Source organism: Musca autumnalis, unplaced genomic scaffold (genome assembly GCF_047663935.1).
Source record: "Musca autumnalis isolate F117 unplaced genomic scaffold, ASM4766393v1 scaffold_3, whole genome shotgun sequence".
Lineage (NCBI taxonomy): Eukaryota > Metazoa > Arthropoda > Insecta > Diptera > Muscidae > Musca > Musca autumnalis.
In genome coordinates, this window is record NW_027411866.1 from 213,861,338 (window position 1) to 213,885,142 (window position 23,805).

The following is a 23,805-nucleotide window of genomic DNA, read 5'->3' on the forward strand; positions in this document are numbered from 1 at the left end:
TATTTTATATTTTATATTTTATATTTTATATTTTATATTTTATATTTTATATTTTATATTTTATATTTTATATTTTATATTTTATATTTTATATTTTATATTTTATATTTTATATTTTATATTTTATATTTTATATTTTATATTTTATATTTTATATTTTATATTTTATATTTTATATTTTATATTTTATATTTTATATTTTATATTTTATATTTTATATTTTATATTTTATATTTTATATTTTATATTTTATATTTTATATTTTATATTTTATATTTTATATTTTATATTTTATATTTATATTTTATATTTTATATTTTATATTTTATATTTTATATTTTATATTTTATATTTTATATTTTATATTTTATATTTTATATTTTATATTTTATATTTTATATTTTATATTTTATATTTTATATTTTATATTTTATATTTTATATTTTATATTTTATATTTTATATTTTATATTTTATATTTTATATTTTATATTTTATATTTTATATTTTATATTTTATATTTTATATTTTATATTTTATATTTTATATTTTATATTTTATATTTTATATTTTATATTTTATATTTTATATTTTATATTTTATATTTTATATTTTATATTTTATATTTTATATTTTATATTTTATATTTTATATTTTATATTTTATATTTTATATTTTATATTTTATATTTTATATTTTATATTTTATATTTTATATTTTATATTTTATATTTTATATTTTATATTTTATATTTTATATTTTATATTTTATATTTTATATTTTATATTTTATATTTTATATTTTATATTTTATATTTTATATTTTATATTTTATATTTTATATTTTATATTTTATATTTTATATTTTATATTTTATATTTTATATTTTATATTTTATATTTTATATTTTATATTTTATATTTTATATTTTATATTTTATATTTTATATTTTATATTTTATATTTTATATTTTATATTTTATATTTTATATTTTATATTTTATATTTTATATTTTATATTTTATATTTTATATTTTATATTTTATATTTTATATTTTATATTTTATATTTTATATTTTATATTTTATATTTTATATTTTATATTTTATATTTTATATTTTATATTTTATATTTTATATTTTATATTTTATATTTTATATTTTATATTTTATATTTTATATTTTATATTTTATATTTTATATTTTATATTTTATATTTTATATTTTATATTTTATATTTTATATTTTATATTTTATATTTTATATTTTATATTTTATATTTTATATTTTATATTTTATATTTTATATTTTATATTTTTATATTTTATATTTTATATTTTATATTTTATATTTTATATTTTATATTTTATATTTTATATTTTATATTTTATATTTTATATTTTATATTTTATATTTTATATTTTATATTTTATATTTTATATTTTATATTTTATATTTTATATTTTATATTTTATATTTTATATTTTATATTTTATATTTTATATTTTATATTTTATATTTTATATTTTATATTTTATATTTTATATTTTATATTTTATATTTTATATTTTATATTTTATATTTTATATTTTATATTTTATATTTTATATTTTATATTTTATATTTTATATTTTATATTTTATATTTTATATTTTATATTTTATATTTTATATTTTATATTTTATATTTTATATTTTATATTTTATATTTTATATTTTATATTTTATATTTTATATTTTATATTTTATATTTTATATTTTATATTTTATATTTTATATTTTATATTTTATATTTTATATTTTATATTTTATATTTTATATTTTATATTTTATATTTTATATTTTATATTTTATATTTTATATTTTATATTTTATATTTTATATTTTATATTTTATATTTTATATTTTATATTTTATATTTTATATTTTATATTTTATATTTTATATTTTATATTTTATATTTTATATTTTATATTTTATATTTTATATTTTATATTTTATATTTTATATTTTATATTTTATATTTTATATTTTATATTTTATATTTTATATTTTATATTTTATATTTTATATTTTATATTTTATATTTTATATTTTATATTTTATATTTTATATTTTATATTTTATATTTTATATTTTATATTTTATATTTTATATTTTATATTTTATATTTTATATTTTATATTTTATATTTTATATTTTATATTTTATATTTTATATTTTATATTTTATATTTTATATTTTATATTTTATATTTTATATTTTATATTTTATATTTTATATTTTATATTTTATATTTTATATTTTATATTTTATATTTTATATTTTATATTTTATATTTTATATTTTATATTTTATATTTTATATTTTATATTTTATATTTTATATTTTATATTTTATATTTTATATTTTATATTTTATATTTTATATTTTATATTTTATATTTTATATTTTATATTTTATATTTTATATTTTATATTTTATATTTTATATTTTATATTTTATATTTTATATTTTATATTTTATATTTTATATTTTATATTTTATATTTTATATTTTATATTTTATATTTTATATTTTATATTTTATATTTTATATTTTATATTTTATATTTTATATTTTATATTTTATATTTTATATTTTATATTTTATATTTTATATTTTATATTTTATATTTTATATTTTATATTTTATATTTTATATTTTATATTTTATATTTTATATTTTATATTTATATTTTTATATTTTATATTTTATATTTTATATTTTATATTTTATATTTTATATTTTATATTTTATATTTTATATTTTATATTTTATATTTTATATTTTATATTTTATATTTTATATTTTATATTTTATATTTTATATTTTATATTTTATATTTTATATTTTATATTTTATATTTTATATTTTATATTTTATATTTTATATTTTATATTTTATATTTTATATTTTATATTTTATATTTTATATTTTATATTTTATATTTTATATTTTATATTTTATATTTTATATTTTATATTTTATATTTTATATTTTATATTTTATATTTTATATTTTATATTTTATATTTTATATTTTATATTTTATATTTTATATTTTATATTTTATATTTTATATTTTATATTTTATATTTTATATTTTATATTTTATATTTTATATTTTATATTTTATATTTTATATTTTATATTTTATATTTTATATTTTATATTTTATATTTTATATTTTATATTTTATATTTTATATTTTATATTTTATATTTTATATTTTATATTTTATATTTTATATTTTATATTTTATATTTTATATTTTATATTTTATATTTTATATTTTATATTTTATATTTTATATTTTATATTTTATATTTTATATTTTATATTTTATATTTTATATTTTATATTTTATATTTTATATTTTATATTTTATATTTTATATTTTATATTTTATATTTTATATTTTATATTTTATATTTTATATTTTATATTTTATATTTTATATTTTATATTTTATATTTTATATTTTATATTTTATATTTTATATTTTATATTTTATATTTTATATTTTATATTTTATATTTTATATTTTATATTTTATATTTTATATTTTATATTTTATATTTTATATTTTATATTTTATATTTTATATTTTATATTTTATATTTTATATTTTATATTTTATATTTTATATTTTATATTTTATATTTTATATTTTATATTTTATATTTTATATTTTATATTTTATATTTTATATTTTATATTTTATATTTTATATTTTATATTTTATATTTTATATTTTATATTTTATATTTTATATTTTATATTTTATATTTTATATTTTATATTTTATATTTTATATTTTATATTTTATATTTTATATTTTATATTTTATATTTTATATTTTATATTTTATATTTTATATTTTATATTTTATATTTTATATTTTATATTTTATATTTTATATTTTATATTTTATATTTTATATTTTATATTTTATATTTTATATTTTATATTTTATATTTTATATTTTATATTTATATTTTATATTTTATATTTTATATTTTATATTTTATATTTTATATTTTATATTTTATATTTATATTTTATATTTTATATTTTATATTTTATATTTTATATTTTATATTTTATATTTTATATTTTATATTTTATATTTTATATTTTATATTTTATATTTTATATTTTATATTTTATATTTTATATTTTATATTTTATATTTTATATTTTATATTTTATATTTTATATTTTATATTTTATATTTTATATTTTATATTTTATATTTTATATTTTATATTTTATATTTTATATTTTATATTTTATATTTTATATTTTATATTTTATATTTTATATTTATTTTTATATTTTTATATTTTATATTTTATATTTTATATTTAATATTTATATTTTATATTTTATATTTTATATTTTATATTTTATATTTTATATTTTATATTTTATATTTTATATTTTATATTTTATATTTTATATTTTATATTTTATATTTTATATTTTATATTTTATATTTTATATTTTATATTTTATATTTTATATTTTATATTTTATATATTTTATATTTATATTTTATATTTTATATTTTATATTTTATATTTTATATTTTATATTTTATATTTTATATTTTATATTTTATATTTTTATATTTTATATTTATATTTTATATTTTATATTTTATATTTTATATTTTATATTTTATATTTTATATTTTATATTTTATATTTTATATTTTATATTTTATATTTTATATTTTATATTTTATATTTTATATTTTATATTTTATATTTTATATTTTATATTTTATATTTTATATTTTATATTTTATATTTTATATTTTATATTTTATATTTTATATTTTATATTTTATATTTTATATTTTATATTTTATATTTTATATTTTATATTTTATATTTTATATTTTATATTTTATATTTTATATTTTATATTTTATATTTTATATTTTATATTTTATATTTTATATTTTATATTTTATATTTTATATTTATATTTTATATTTTATATTTTATATTTTATATTTTATATTTTATATTTTATATTTTATATTTTATATTTTATATTTTATATTTTATATTTTATATTTTATATTTTATATTTTATATTTTATATTTTATATTTTATATTTTATATTTTATATTTTATATTTTATATTTTATATTTTATATTTTATATTTTATATTTTATATTTTATATTTTATATTTTATATTTTATATTTTATATTTTATATTTTATATTTTATATTTTATATTTTATATTTTATATTTTATATTTTATATTTTATTTTATATTTTATATTTTATATTTTATATTTTATATTTTATATTTTATATTTTATATTTTATATTTTATATTTTATATTTTATATTTTATATTTTATATTTTATATTTTATATTTTATATATTTATATTTTATATTTTATATTTTATATTTTATATTTTATATTTTATATTTTATATTTTATATTTTATATTTTATATTTTATATTTTATATTTTATATTTTATATTTTATATTTTATATTTTATATTTTATATTTTATATTTTATATTTTATATTTTATATTTTAATTTTATATTTATATTTTATATTTTATATTTTATATTTTATATTTTATATTTTATATTTTATATTTTATATTTTATATTTTATATTTTATATTTTATATTTTATATTTTATATTTTATATTTTATATTTTATATTTTATATTTTATATTTTATATTTTATATTTTATATTTTATATTTTATATTTTAATTTTATATTTATATTTTATATTTATATTTTATATTTTATATTTTATATTTTATATTTTATATTTTATATTTATATTTTATATTTTATATTTTATATTTTATATTTTATATTTTATATTTTATATTTTATATTTTATATTTTATATTTTATATTTTATATTTTATATTTTTATATTTTATATTTTATATTTTATATTTTATATTTTATATTTTATATTTTATATTTATATTTTATATTTTATATTTTATATTTATATTTTATATTTTATATTTTATATTTTATATTTTATATTTTATATTTTATATTTTATATTTTATATTTTATATTTTATATTTTATATTTTATATTTTATATTTTATATTTTATATTTTATATTTTATATTTTATATTTTATATTTTATATTTTATATTTTATATTTTATATTTTATATTTTATATTTTATATTTTATATTTTATATTTTATATTTTATATTTTATATTTTATATTTTATATTTTATATTTTATATTTATATTTTATATTTTATATTTTATATTTATATTTTATATTTTATATTTTATATTTTATATTTTATATTTTATATTTTATATTTTATATTTTATATTTTATATTTTATATTTTATATTTTATATTTTATATTTTATATTTTATATTTTTATATTTTATATTTTATATTTTATATTTTATATTTTATATTTTATATTTTATATTTTATATTTTATATTATATTTTATATTTTATATTTTATATTTTATATTTTATATTTTATATTTTATATTTTATATTTTATATTTTATATTTTATATTTTATATTTTATATTTTATATTTTATATTTTATATTTTATATTTTATATTTTATATTTTATATTTTATATTTTATATTTTATATTTTATATTTTATATTTTATATTTTATATTTTATATTTTATATTTTATATTTTATATTTTATATTTTATATTTTATATTTTATATTTTATATTTTATATTTTATATTTATATTTTATATTTTATATTTTATATTTTATATTTTATATTTTATATTTTATATTTTATATTTTATATTTTATATTTTATATTTTATATTTTATATTTTATATTTTATATTTTATATTTTATATTTTATATTTTATATTTTATATTTTATATTTTATATTTTATATTTTATATTTTATATTTTATATTTTATATTTTATATTTTATATTTTATATTTTATATTTTATATTTTATATTTTATATTTTATATTTTATATTTTATATTTTATATTTTATATTTTATATTTTATATTTTATATTTTATATTTTATATTTTATATTTTATATTTTATATTTTATATTTTATATTTTATATTTTATATTTTATATTTTATATTTTATATTTTATATTTTATATTTTTATATTTTATATTTTATATTTTATATTTTATATTTTATATTTTATATTTTATATTTTATATTTTATATTTTATATTTTATATTTTATATTTTATATTTTATATTTTATATTTTATATTTTATATTTTATATTTTATATTTTATATTTTATATTTTATATTTTATATTTTATATTTTATATTTTATATTTTATATTTTATATTTTATATTTTATATTTTATATTTTATATTTTATATTTTATATTTTATATTTTATATTTTATATTTTATATTTTATATTTTATATTTTATATTTTATATTTTATATTTTATATTTTATATTTTATATTTTATATTTTATATTTTATATTTTATATTTTATATTTTATATTTTATATTTTATATTTTATATTTTATATTTTATATTTTATATTTTATATTTTATATTTTATATTTTATATTTTATATTTTATATTTTATATTTTATATTTTATATTTTATATTTTATATTTTATATTTTATATTTTATATTTTATATTTTATATTTTATATTTTATATTTTATATTTTATATTTTATATTTTATATTTTATATTTTATATTTTATATTTTATATTTTATATTTTATATTTTATATTTTATATTTTATATTTTATATTTTATATTTTATATTTTATATTTTATATTTTATATTTTATATTTTATATTTTATATTTTATATTTTATATTTTATATTTTATATTTTATATTTTATATTTTATATTTTATATTTTATATTTTATATTTTATATTTATATTTTATATTTTATATTTTATATTTTATATTTTATATTTTATATTTTATATTTTATATTTTATATTTTATATTTTATATTTTATATTTTATATTTTATATTTTATATTTTATATTTTATATTTTATATTTTATATTTTATATTTTATATTTTATATTTTATATTTTATATTTTATATTTTATATTTTATATTTTATATTTTATATTTTATATTTTATATTTTATATTTTATATTTTATATTTTATATTTTATATTTTATATTTTATATTTTATATTTTATATTTTATATTTTATATTTTATATTTTATATTTTATATTTTATATTTTATATTTTATATTTTATATTTTATATTTTATATTTTATATTTTATATTTTATATTTTATATTTTATATTTTATATTTTATATTTTATATTTTATATTTTATATTTTATATTTTATATTTTATATTTTATATTTTATATTTTATATTTTATATTTTATATTTTATATTTTATATTTTATATTTTATATTTTATATTTTATATTTTATATTTTATATTTTATATTTTATATTTTATATTTTATATTTTATATTTTATATTTTATATTTTATATTTTATATTTTATATTTTATATTTTATATTTTATATTTTATATTTTATATTTTATATTTTATATTTTATATTTTATATTTTATATTTTATATTTTATATTTTATATTTTATATTTTATATTTTATATTTTATATTTTATATTTTATATTTTATATTTTATATTTTATATTTTATATTTTATATTTTATATTTTATATTTTATATTTTATATTTTATATTTTATATTTTATATTTTATATTTTATATTTTATATTTTATATTTTATATTTTATATTTTATATTTTATATTTTATATTTTATATTTTATATTTTATATTTTATATTTTATATTTTATATTTTATATTTTATATTTTATATTTTATATTTTATATTTTATATTTTATATTTTATATTTTATATTTTATATTTTATATTTTATATTTTATATTTTATATTTTATATTTTATATTTTATATTTTATATTTTATATTTTATATTTTATATTTTATATTTTATATTTTATATTTTATATTTTATATTTTATATTTTATATTTTATATTTTATATTTTATATTTTATATTTTATATTTTATATTTTATATTTTATATTTTATATTTTATATTTTATATTTTATATTTTATATTTTATATTTTATATTTTATATTTTATATTTTATATTTTATATTTTATATTTTATATTTTATATTTTATATTTTATATTTTATATTTTATATTTTATATTTTATATTTTATATTTTATATTTTATATTTTATATTTTATATTTTATATTTTATATTTTATATTTTATATTTTATATTTTATATTTTATATTTTATATTTTATATTTTATATTTTATATTTTATATTTTATATTTTATATTTTATATTTTATATTTTATATTTTATATTTTATATTTTATATTTTATATTTTATATTTTATATTTTATATTTTATATTTTATATTTTATATTTTATATTTTATATTTTATATTTTATATTTTATATTTTATATTTTATATTTTATATTTTATATTTTATATTTTATATTTTATATTTTATATTTTATATTGGGTGCCACCGTGGTGCAATGGTATGCACACCCGCCTTGCACGCAGAAGGTCAGTGGTTCGATTCCCCGGCCAGGTAACATCAAACATTTTTCAACGGTGGCAAAATACCCCTCAGTAATGTTGGCGACATTTCCTGAGTATATCAGCCTTGAAAAACTTCTCTACAAGTGGTGTCTTAAGGCACGCCGTTCGGACTCGGCGATAAACAGTAGGTCCCATATCATTGAGCTAATATGAATCGGGTATGCACTCATTGATATGAGAGAAGTCTCCCTTGTCCCGTATGGGATGTTGTGGAACAATGTTTTTTTTGTTGTTTTATTTTATATTTTATATTTTATATTTTATATTTTATATTTTATATTTTATATTTTATATTTTATATTTTATATTTTATATTTTATATTTTATATTTTATATTTTATATTTTATATTTTATATTTTATATTTTATATTTTATATTTTATATTTTATATTTTATATTTTATATTTTATATTTTATATTTTATATTTTATATTTTATATTTTATATTTTATATTTTATATTTTATATTTTATATTTTATATTTTATATTTTATATTTTATATTTTATATTTTATATTTTATATTTTATATTTTATATTTTATATTTTATATTTTATATTTTATATTTTATATTTTATATTTTATATTTTATATTTTATATTTTATATTTTATATTTTATATTTTATATTTTATATTTTATATTTTATATTTTATATTTTATATTTTATATTTTATATTTTATATTTTATATTTTATATTTTATATTTTATATTTTATATTTTATATTTTATATTTTATATTTTATATTTTATATTTTATATTTTATATTTTATATTTTATATTTTATATTTTATATTTTATATTTTATATTTTATATTTTATATTTTATATTTTATATTTTATATTTTATATTTTATATTTTATATTTTATATTTTATATTTTATATTTTATATTTTATATTTTATATTTTATATTTTATATTTTATATTTTATATTTTATATTTTATATTTTATATTTTATATTTTATATTTTATATTTTATATTTTATATTTTATATTTTATATTTTATATTTTATATTTTATATTTTATATTTTATATTTTATATTTTATATTTTATATTTTATATTTTATATTTTATATTTTATATTTTATATTTTATATTTTATATTTTATATTTTATATTTTATATTTTATTTAAAAAAAATGGTTAATTTCAACACATTAATACCGAAGCTGAAATCAGTTTACTAAATAAAAACCCCAAGAAATCCGAGCAAGCTTTACGTAGTTGTTGTAATCGAGAAAAGATATTTTCTGTTTACACAACCAACAACTTACAACATGTTATCAGGTAGATAGAGCTATGTAGAGGTATGTAAGTTATGTGTGTAAACATAACAGCAAAGGCAGCAATAAAAATAATGTAAAGTGACGTCTTAGACAATCATCTGTCATTTAAGTGTTTGTGAGTGAGTTCTATCTATCATTCATTGGTGGATAACTCCCCTCTCCCCACGATCCCACCAACAAAAGACAACTAATGAAGGCTAAAGATAATATTTGGGATTGTAAAATTCATTCACCTATAAAATTGGTCGCTTACACGTGTCGTAAAAAGTGAAAATTAGTAACAAATCGTATCTAAATTATGAGGGAGGGAAACAGAAAGAGGGGAATTTGTATTTATTTTTCATATTACGATCATTAATTACATTCAATTGTTGTGAATGAAGCACCTACTATTATCTACTGCTAATTTAGATAGAAAATTTTAGATAATTGTAATGAATTGAATGGAATAAATTTATAATGTAAAGAATTCATATTGGTGTTTCAGATTGGATTTTATTGTAAGTTGAAAGTTAGGAAAAAAGATGTAGTGCAGCGGCAGTTGTACTAGTTATTAATGTAATGTTGTAGTCCTCCGGGTTTACCAAATTTCTATTTTTTTTTCCATTTCTTCTGATTGAAAACAAATTTTTCTTTGTTTTTTCTTAAATTGTTGGACTGTGTTTAAATGTTTTAAGCAAGGACACTTCTTTTGCTTTTTGTTGTTGCTCCACTTTTTCTTCGTTCCTACAAAAAATAAGTAATTTGAAGTAAACACTTAATTCCCTTTAAGAAAAAAAAATCAGCCAAAAATCCCAAAGGGGGACTGTCAAAACAACATTCACTTTGCAGCAAAAAAAATGAAGGAAAAACAACAAAAATATTTTGTTTTTCATTGTTTCATTTCAGGTGGAAGTAGACTCGGTCGGTTGGGCCAAAATGAAGATGAAATCCGTATATTTACCAGATTTCTTGTTACAGAAAGGATGGTTAGGCAGCTGAAGTTGAGCGGGGGGAGACTGATTTTATTTTTACAACGTTCCACACAACGTATCACAAAACAAGAAGTCAGTTTTGCTTCAGCAGACAGAGAGAATCATTCGCAAATGACTGTTCAAGGTATGGCCAACGACAACAACAACATCGTCATCATCATCGTTGTCGTCGTCTTCATCATTACCTTTATTGGTGATGATTCGCAATGCAACAGACCAGAAACGGAAAATCAGAGCAAATTTTTTTTCGGTTTAAACAAGTATCAATATGGAATATGTTAGGGTGGTTCTTTAATAAAAATAAACATTTTGGAATATTTTGAAAATTGATTTTTGGCAGTTTTCACATAATATTGAAGTTGGCCACACTGTGTACCGCTGTTTTCGATAGAAAGAAGGCCTCCTAAAATTCTTCTACAGATTGAAAACCCCTAAGGGTCTTCTATAGAATTTTCTATAAATAGAAGGTATACTAAGGGTCATCTATATACTGAAGACCTCCATGCTCTCCTCACAACGGTAAAGATAAAAGGCTTGGTATTGACTTCAAGGATGGATGATTGAAGTCATTACCCAAGAATTTTATCTTTAAACCCCCACAGTCTCTCCATCTTCTTTTTCATTGTAATTTTTAAATAAATTTCTAGATACATTTTTATAACGGTCCATCCTAATACCCACTTGTTTATTATTATATATTTATTCGCACTGAGTGTATCGATTGTGTTTATTATTTGTTGTTGTTGCAATGCAATTGAATATTTTTTTTAGCAATTCTACAAAAGGCAATAATTATAACAAAAAAAAAAAAAACAGAGAGTCAGCGCCCATGTCAGGGAATGACAGACATCAAAAAACGGAAAGAAAAAACCACAACAAGAACAACAATGTGATAGGCAATAAGGATGAACACCTTGAAAGTGCATCAATCGATAACAACTTTTATTTTGGTTGAGATTTATTTTTTTATATTGTTTGGAATGCAAACATAAACAGAAATACACTGGGGAAGAAAGAAGTAACAAAAATGTGAAAAACGGAAATTTCGAAATTCATGAAGAATTAAAGAAACTGAAGTAAACTCACAAAGACCGTAAAGAAACCTTCTATAATATTCTATAGACGCAAGCACCTCCTAGGAATAGAAGGATGTCTTCTATCAGATAAAGAAGGTATTTTAGGGGATTCTGTAAAGAGGAGACTAATAATATGTATAATGAATTGTAATTTTATCCACGTTTGTAGATAATAAAATTATCCACGTTTGTGGATAATTAAAAAATAAAATTATCCACGTTTGTGGATAATTAAATAATAAAATTATCCACATTTGTGGATAGTTAAATAATAAAATTATCCACATTTGTGGATAATTAAATAATAAAATTATCCACGTTTGTGGATAATTAAAAAATAAAATTATCCACGTTTGTGGATAATTAAATAATAAAATTATCCACATTTGTGGATAATTAAATAATAAAATTATCCACATTTGTGGATAATTAAATAATAAAATTATCCACGTTTGTGGATAATTAAAAAATAAAATTATCCACGTTTGTGGATAATTAAATAATAAAATTATCCACATTTGTGGATAATTAAATAATAAAATTATCCACATTTGTGGATAATTAAATAATAAAATTATCCACGTTTGTGGATAATTAAAAAATAAAATTATCCACGTTTGTGGATAATTAAATAATAAAATTATCCACATTTGTGGATAATTAAATAATAAAATTATCCACATTTGTGGATAATTAAATAATAAAATTATCCACGTTTGTGGATAATTAAAAAATAAAATTATCCACGTTTGTGGATAATTAAATAATAAAATTATCCACATTTGTGGATAATCAAATAATAAAATTATCCACATTTGTGGATAATTAAATAATAAAATTATCCACATTTGTGGATAATTAAATAATAAAATTATCCACGTTTGTGGATAATTAAAAAATAAAATTATCCACGTTTGTGGATAATTAAATAATAAAATTATCCACATTTGTGGATAATTAAATAATAAAATTATCCACATTTGTGGATAATTAAATAATAAAATTATCCACGTTTGTGGATAATTAAAAAATAAAATTATCCACGTTTGTGGATAATTAAATAATAAAATTATCCACATTTGTGGATAATCAAATAATAAAATTATCCACATTTGTGGATAATTAAATAATAAAATTATCCACGTTTGTGGATAATTAAAAAATAAAATTATCCACGTTTGTGGATAATTAAATAATAAAATTATCCACATTTGTGGATAATTAAATAATAAAATTATCCACATTTGTGGATAATTAAATAATAAAATTATCCACGTTTGTAGATAATAAAATTATCCAGGTTTGTGGATAATAAAATTATTCATATTTCTGGATATTCATATTAGCTACGTTTGTGGATAATCATATTATCCACGTTTGTGGATAATAAAATTATCCACGTTGTGGATAATAAAATTATCCACGTTCCTGTGGATAGTTCTATTATACACGTTTGTGGGTAATGAAACTATCCACGATTGTGGATAATAAAATCATCCACTTTTGTGGATAATAAAATTATCCACGTTTGTGGAGAATAAACTTATCCACGTTTGTGGATAATAAAATTATCCACGTTTGTGGAGAATAAACTTATCCACGTTTGTGGATAATAAAATTATCCACGTTTGTGGATAATAAAATTATCCACGTTTGTGGATAATAAAATTATCCACGTTTGTGGATAATAAAATTATCCACGTTTGTGGAGAATAAAATTATCCACGTTTGTGGATAACAAAATTATCCACGTTTGTGGATAATAAAATTATCCACGTTTGTGGATAATAAAATCATCCACTTTTGTGGATAATAAAATCATCCACTTTTGTGGATAATAAAATTATCCACGTTTGTGGAGAATAAACTTATCCACGTTTGTGGAGAATAAACTTATCCACGTTTGTGGATAATAAAATTATCCACGTTTGTGGAGAATAAACTTATCCACGTTTGTGGATAATAAAATTATCCACGTTTGTGGATAATAAAATTACCCACCTTTGTGGATAATAAAATTACCCACATTTGTGGATAATAAAATTTTCAATGTTTGTGCATAATAAAATTATCCACTTTTGTGGATAATAAAATTATCCACGTCTGTGGATAATAAAATTATCCACGTGGATAATTAACTAACAAAATTATCCACGTTTGTTGATAAATAAATAATAAAATTATCTAAGTTTGTGGATAATAAAATTATCCACGTTTGTGGATAATAAAATGATCCACGTCTGTGGATAATAAAATTATCCACGTCTGTGGATAATAAAATTATCCACGTTTTGTGGATAATAAAATTATCCACGTTTGTGGATAATAAAATTATCCACGTTTGTGGATAATAAAATTATCCAAGATTGTGGATAATAGAATTATCCAAGATTGTGGATAATAAAATTATCCACGTGGATAATTATATAATAAAATTATCCACGTTTGTGGATCATAAAATTATCCACATTTGTGAATAATAGAATTATCCACATTTGTGAATAATAATTTAATCCACGTTTGTGGATAATAAAATTATCCACGTTTGTGGATAATAAAATTATCCATGTTTGTGGATAATAAAATTATCCACGTTTGTGGATAATAAAATTATCCATGTTTGTGGATAATAAAATTATCCACGTTTGTGGATAATAAAATTATTTGTGGATAATAAAATTATTTTATCCACGTTTGTTGATAATAAAATAATAAAATTATCCACGTATTTGGATAATTAAATAATAAAATTATCCACGTTTGTGGATATTTAAATAATAAAATTATCCACGTTTGTGGATAATTAAATAATAAAATTATCCACATTTTTGGATAATTAAATAATAAAATTATCAACGTTTGTGGATAATTAAATAATAAAATTATCCACGTTTGTTAATAATTAAACAATAAAATTATCCACGTTTGTGAATAATAAAATAATTAAATTATCCACGTATGTGGATAATTAAATAATAAAATTATCCACCTTTGTGGATAATTAAATAATAAAATTATCCACATTTGTGGATAATTAAATAATAAAATTATCCACATTTGCGGATAATTAATTAATAAAATTATCCACTTTCTTGATAATAAAATAATAAAATTATCCACGTTTGTGGATAATAAAATTATCCACGTTTGTGGATAATAAAATTATCCACGTTTGTGGATAATAAAATTATCCACGTTTGTGGATAATAAAATTATCCACGTTTGTGGATAATAAAATTATCCACGTTTGTGGATAATAAAATTATCCACGTTTGTGGATAATAAAATTATCCACGTTTGTGGATAATAAAATTATCCACGTTTGTGGATAATAAAATTATCCACGTTTGTGGATAATAAAATTATCCACGTTTGTGGATAATAAAATTATCCACGTTTGTGGATAATAAAATTATCCATTTTGTGGACAATAACATTATCCACGTTTGTCTATAATGAAATTATCCACATTTGTGGATAATAAAATTATCTACGTTTGTGGATCATAAAATTATCCACATTTGTGGATCATAAAATTATCCACATTTGTGAATAATAGAATTATCCACATTTGTGAATAATAGAATTATCCACATTTGTAAATAATAGAATTATCCACATTTGTGGATAATAATTTAATCCACGTTTGTGGATAATAAAATTATCCACGTTTGTGGATAATAAAATTATCCACGTTTGTGGATAATAAAATTATCCACGTTTGTGGATAATAAAATTATCCACGTTTGTGGATAATAAAATTATCCACGTTTGTAGATAATAAAATTATCCACGTTTGTGGATAATAAAATTATTCCCATTTGTGGATAAAAAATTATACATGTTTGTGGATAATAAAATTTGGATAATTAAATTGTGGATAATTAAATAATAAAATTATCCACGTTTGTTGACGATACAATTATCCACGTTTGTGGATAATAAAATTATCCACATTTGTGGTTAGTAAAATTATCCACAAAAGTGGATAATAAAATAATAAAATTATCCAGGTTTGTGGATAATAGAATTATCCACGTTTGTGGATAATAGAATTATCCATGTTTGTGGATAATAAAAAATATTGAAGGCTTTTTTAACCAATCCTTTTACTTTGTAACCACTGTTCCCCAAAATGTACCGTATTATGATTATTGCAAAAAGATTGTCGTCATCCACTGCAACCAATCAAAGCCAGTTCGTAAAGTGAGCGTGTGCGGAGTAAGTGTAGGTTTACTGTTATTGCTATTTAAGATCTGACTGTGGGTAATGATAGCCTTTCTGTGGTGGTGTTATTGTTGAAGCCTTTTTAAGTTGGTTTTTAAGTATTTAATTTTGGTAAAGGGATTTTTTTTTAGTTTCTGTTGGTCGTGAGTTGGACAAGTTGTCCAGCAGGTTTAATTTGTTTATTTTGTTGTTGTAAATATTTTCGAAAAGAAGAATTTAGTAAAAGGAACCGTCATTATGATGATGAAGTGAAACGGTTTCCTGGTTCTTATCAAAATTATTAAAGCTTGAGAAAATTCTAGTATTGTTTTGAAAAAAAAAAATAAATAAAATAAAAATAAATAAAGTACAAAGGAAGTAATGAAATTTTAGGAAGTTTCTTTACATGTTCATTGAAGGAAAATCTGGTAATATCTGACAATAAATGAGCTGTACAACACAGTTTACTTATTGCAAATCTAAGAAAGAAGTAATGTTTTTGTGATTGTATGGAAGATCAATGCCTTTTTCAAGGACTAAGGGATGAGTAGTGAAATTAGACGACGACCAAATCACCTGGCAAAGCATTTTCGAAATTTTCAAATTAATTTTTCAGGCGTCTACAGTCTACACGAATGAGATCCTTAATCCTTCATAATAATGTGTACTACCTTCGTTAAAAATTCCAAAAACAGGCCTTAAACTGTTCTTAATCTGTAGCCTTTTATGAGAGTTAGTGACGTGTATGTGTTTTTTATGCAAAAGTTTAATCGGTGTTTTCATTTTCTTTAAATATTCAAATATTCAAAACAGAACGTAAACAATATTTATGGGAACTTGTTTGCAAACCGCAAAAAGGGAAACCCCATATAAAAATTATTCAAAATTTATTCATTAAAAAAAAAGAAATTAAAAATAATATTGAAATACAATAATAATATTAATAAAAAATAAAATTTAAATACAAAACCCATACAAAAAATATTCAAAATTTATTCATTAAAAAAATTAAAAATAAATATTGAAATACAATAATAATATTAATAAAAAATAAAATTGAAATACAAATTTTGTGGTTTTGGAAAAACAAAAAACGTCAATCGTGTTGTTTAAAAAAAAAATAATAAAAAAATTCAACCAAAAAGTTCAACGAATATTTTGTGTGTGTGTTTTAAATAATAATACAATTGACGTATTACTTGTAAACAACGATAAATTATTTATTTGTATTGAAACAATAGAAGCAAATTGTATAAAAAAATGAGTCACTGTGTCAAATTTAATGACATTTTGAGTATGCTCAAAACTCAAGAATATGTTGATAAATTAATTGGACTTTTACTGAAAAGAGGGACAATTACACTGTACAACACAAAAAATAATTACAAGATAATTCGGCCAGATTATGAAAGAGGACCGAAAAAAAGAAGATACGTGTATCAGCGTTTTAAATGTTTACCTCCGCAAGTAACCTAAATAGGCGTGGAAAGTTCCGCCCATTTCTAAAGGTTTTGAAATATTCGACATCAGATTCCTTGGAATCCATGCATTTTAGGTATAAAGTGTCTTTGGCAATATTACTGACAACAATGCGGGGTATCTTGTTATGAAAAAATTAACCCTCATACGAGTCACCAAAGGGGTCTTTTTGGTCCCTTCTTTCAAAAACGTTTAAAAACTTCTTTAAAACGTGATCGTATCAGATCAAAATATTCTACAAAATTATTCGTCATAAAATTTTACTATAGGTCCCCGAATACACCAAAACTCTAAATCGTACCAAAACGCCAGGAATCTGCCAAAAGTAAAATCACGTTTAGGGTTAATGTTGTACTTTATCGGAGTTTATTACGTTTTGTCCCACAAAACGTTATTCTAGATAGAAGACATCAAAGACAAAAATAATCTCCATAAAGTTTCAATATAAGTCGCCGAATAAATGAAATATGTATTTTGAATATATATCAAGATAATATATACATCAAATTTGCCAACAAAACACCCAAATATTTTTTGAATAAATTTTTTTTGTACTTTTTTGGAGTTGATGCATGAAAGTAACATGAAATTTAGTTCTAGACGAAAGGTGTTAAAAGAATAAATATTCTACACAAAATTTCACTGCAAGTCCCAGAACAAACTTGACATCTAAGTAAAATACTTTGTTAAGAAAATGACGTTACAAAATTAGATAGTATAGGTAGAAATTATTTGTTAAACTTTTAGACTCTTAATTAAAATTTATTTCATACTGTGTCAAAATCTCCAAAAATACCGCACTTTTGGGGGGTTGTGTCAAAAGAAGAAATGTTCCAAATCAAATGTGATTATGAGTCTCTGAACAAAAGGAATTTGTTGCTATAATATTTAACATCTCCAAAAGATTTCGCTTTTTATATATGATTTAGGACCATATTCTACCGTTTTTATACCCTACACCACACAGTGGTAAGGGGTATTATGTCTTTGAGCATTTGTATGTAACATACAAAAGGAAATGAAATAAACCCACAGTTCCTTTTGGGGATATACATACAATCACTTTCTGAGTCGATTTATGCGTGTCCGTCCGTCTGTCCGTCTGTCCATGTATTTTTGTTCGCAACATACAGGTCGCATTTTTTGTCCGATTCAGCTGAAAATTGGGGACTACAACTTTTTTAACCACAGGAAGAACGCTATTGCTTTTGGTGAAAATCGGTTCAGATTTGGATATAGCTCCCATATATATTTTCGGCCGATTTGACGTATTTGCTGCACCAAACACGCTATATACGTCCAATTTTGATGAAACTTTGAATGTGTAACTGAATTTTGTCTACAAATAAGTGTGCAAAATTATATTGAAATCGGTAAGGATTTGGATATAGCTCCCATATATATTTTCGGCCGATTTCACGTATTTCCCTTTACCACACACGCTATATATGTCCGATTTCGATGAAATTTGGAATGTGTGACTGAATTCAGTCTAGAAATAAATGTGCCAAATTGTATCGAAATCGGTTCAGATTTGGATATAGCTCCCATATATATTTTCGGCCGATTTCACGTATTTCCCTTTACCACACACGCTATATATGTCCGATTTCGATGAAATTTGGAATGTGTGACTGAATTCAGTCTAGAAATAAATGAGCCAAATTATATCGAAATCGGTTCCGATTTGGATATAGCTCCCATATATATGTTCGCCCGATTTCACGTATTTGCTGCACCAAACACGCTATATACGTCCGATTTTGATGAAATTTGGAATGTTTGACTGTTTGAGTGTGCCAAATTATATCGAAATCGGTTCCGATTTGGATATAGCTCCCATATATATTTTCGGCCGATTTCACGTATTTTATGTACCAAACACGGTATATTTTTCCGATTTCGATGAAATTTGGAATGTGTGACCGAATTCAGTCTAGAAATAAGTGTGCAAAATTATATTGAAATCGGTTCAGATTTGGATATAGCTCCCATATATATGTTCGCCCGATTTCACGTATTTGCTGCACCAAACACGCTATATACGTCCGATTTTGATGAAATTTGGAATGTTTGACTGAATTCAGTCTAGAAATAAATGAGCCAAATTATATCGAAATCGGTTCAGATTTGGATATAGCTCCCATATATATGTTCGCCCGATTTCACGTATTTGCTGCACCAAACACGCTATATACGTCCGATTTTGATGAAATTTGGAATGTTTGACTGAATTCAGTCTAGAAATAAATGAGCCAAATTATATCGAAATCGGTTCAGATTTGGATATAGCTCCCATATATATGTTCGCCCGATTTCACGTATTTGCTGCACCAAACACGCTATATACGTCCGATTTTGATGAAATTTGGAATGTTTGACTGAATTCGGTCTAGAAATAAGTGTGCCAAATTATATCGAAATCGGTACCGATTTGGATATAGCTCCCATATATATTTTCGGCCGATTTCGTGTATTTTCTGTACCAAACACGATATATAAGTCCGATTTCAATGATTTTTGGAATGTGTGACTGAAATCGGTCTGGAAATAAATGTGCCAAATTATATCAAAATCGGTTAAGATCTGGATATAGCTCCGATTTATATTTTACATATTCAAAGTGGTGTAGGGTATCATATAGTCGGCCCCGCCCGACTTTGATCCTTTCCTTACTGGTTATTCACATTTTCGTTATCTGCGGCCACAAAATATATTTTATTGATGTTTTTTTCATAATAAATTCTTTCAGAAGATTATGTGTGCTCGATCCAAACCGTTTTTGAAATGTCTATGGTGAATATATATAGGGAAAATATTGATAACCCAGATCGGACTTTGTAAAATTACGTATTTTAGTACTATCAACTAAGATAACGTCATCAGGATAAGTCATAGGTTCCTGATATTGTATGTGAAAATGCGGGGTAGTGTCTATGGCTATTGTACAGTGAATATATATCTGACATACCGGTCCTTACATCCATGATTTTGGCATGGTCCTAAATACTATAATGATGGCAGCTACTCCTGCCCTGACAAAATTGACCGATAAATTAGTCAAAAAAAAAAAATAGTAGATTCTTGCAGGTTCTGGAACAAAGAACAAATTTGAAATCATATATTCATATCAACTATTTAAAATTATTCAAATGACACATAAAATGGCTTCATAACGCTATGACACCTCAAAAAAAGAATTGATAAACAAACACACCTCTTTTTTAAATATGTATATGTATTTGTGACAAAAAACGAAATATAGTTTTTTTGGAATAAAAATGGCTTTTGGCAAACAAGAAAGGGACCAATAAAAAAATTTGTTTTATTTTTTATAAGTTGTAGAGTAAAATCAACATGGCGTTGACTGGCAATTTAAACTATTAACCAATTAAAATTCATAAATTTTTTTCATGGTTGATTTGGTGAATTAAAAATGGGAGCAACAACAGACTTCCGAAAAATATGCAAAATATATACTGAAATTAGTGGCCATACCAAGGCCGATTGCGTTAAATGGAGTATTATTCCATTTGTATATCTTTCAAAGCTGTGAACAATTCTTGTGTAAGTAAAACATGTCTAAGAGATCTCTCTTAAATAGAAGAAAGTTAATATCCGCCGGGAAGTTTTTCTATCCACTCAGAATGCGAAATAATAAGCAACACTCATTTCAGTCGGAAATTGTTACATTTTCCTTCAAAGTAACTCACATCGGCCGGAATTGTTTACAATTTGCCGAATTTTTTACCCACAAAAAAGACGAAATAAATAAGATTGGATTAGTTTTGTGATGGTTACAACGTACTGAGGAAGGATCGCATCAGAATTGGAGGTGGGGGATTACCTTTCCTACTATACCAGTCTGTTTAATACAAACCTATCTCGCAATGTTTGGGAGTAGCATTCAGGTGTGGAACTGTCGAGATAGAGTTGCTTAACGTGTACATTCCGCCGATGCATAGCTGTACTCCAGGTTATAGATCCAACATTAGCCCGCTTTTGAAAAGACATAACCGTCTGGTCTGGATTTTAATGCTCATCACGAGTTGTGGCTTTCGGTCCTCGGAAACCACCAGAGGTGTATAGTGCTGGCTGAGCAGATTGACAGATTTACGTTTTGCACGGTCAATGAGGACGCCCCTACCAGAATTAGCGGAAAGTTTCGCAGTTCGCCAGACATAACCATCGTGTCACCTGTAGAAATAAGTGAATTGTGGGCAACGGTTAAGTAGTTACTCCTGAACCCTCGGAAGAAGGAAGACAGGACTTCAGTAATGTTTGTCGACGTTAACTGATCCAAAGGATGCGCAAGTTATTTCAGTCGACAGTTTGTCGTCATATAATATTTTCTATACTTTACGAAATTTTCTTCAAGCATTATTAAAAAAAAATCACATACCCTCTTTGCTAACGATATTTCAACTCATTACCACTTTTTCACCTCCAGAATCTTTAATATTAAAAAAAATTAAGTAAATATAAAATAATATTTTTTAATTCTTTGTTTTGCCTTATTAAGACGAAGGCCATTTTGTAGTGATATTCGAATTAATTATCTTTCGAGTTGGTTTGTTATGACCTAAGAGGTACACTGAAAAATTAGGTGGATTTCTAATTTTTCAATGAATCTCTGAGGTCATAACAGCAAAGCAAGAACTGGAAGACACCGATGCTATTATTTCAGAATGTTATCAGTAGACATCGGATTTTGCATATTTGCATATTTTTTAATAATAAAGAAAAAAGTCCTAAAATTGTCAATTAAATTTGGAAAAATCATGAAAAATCGTCAAAGTGTCCTAAATTAAGATTGTTGGCCGTTTAACGTCGATTTTTTTTAGCAGATTATTATGTTATTAAGACCCCTTACCACAGTGTGGTGTAGGGTATAACAAGTAAAAAAGTGTCCGTCGTCTTTGCCGACAGATATATACCCTTAGCCAATGTGAAGTGAAACTTTCACCTACGGACAGATCGAATGTATTTAAGGTCTCTCAGAATTTTGTGGCCCTTTTTGGACATTTGAACTTGCCGACAAAAATTTGGATTAGGAATTAACTGCACTAAGACACAA

General features: G+C 17.1%; 1 protein-coding gene and 1 long non-coding RNA gene across 7 annotated transcripts in view; both read right to left on the reverse strand.

Moving 5' to 3' along the window:
• Window positions 1-23,805, reverse strand: part of NFAT (nuclear factor of activated T cells 3) — a 275,534-nt gene that overhangs the window by 137,690 nt on the left and 114,039 nt on the right. The gene's annotated exons all lie outside the window — the stretch shown is intronic.
• Window positions 10,848-13,267, reverse strand: LOC141398879 (uncharacterized). Its single transcript, XR_012411722.1, has 2 exons — window positions 12,562-13,267; window positions 10,848-12,439 (listed from the first exon to the last, which is right to left on the reverse strand). It is a non-coding gene; the product is annotated as an uncharacterized lncRNA (long non-coding RNA).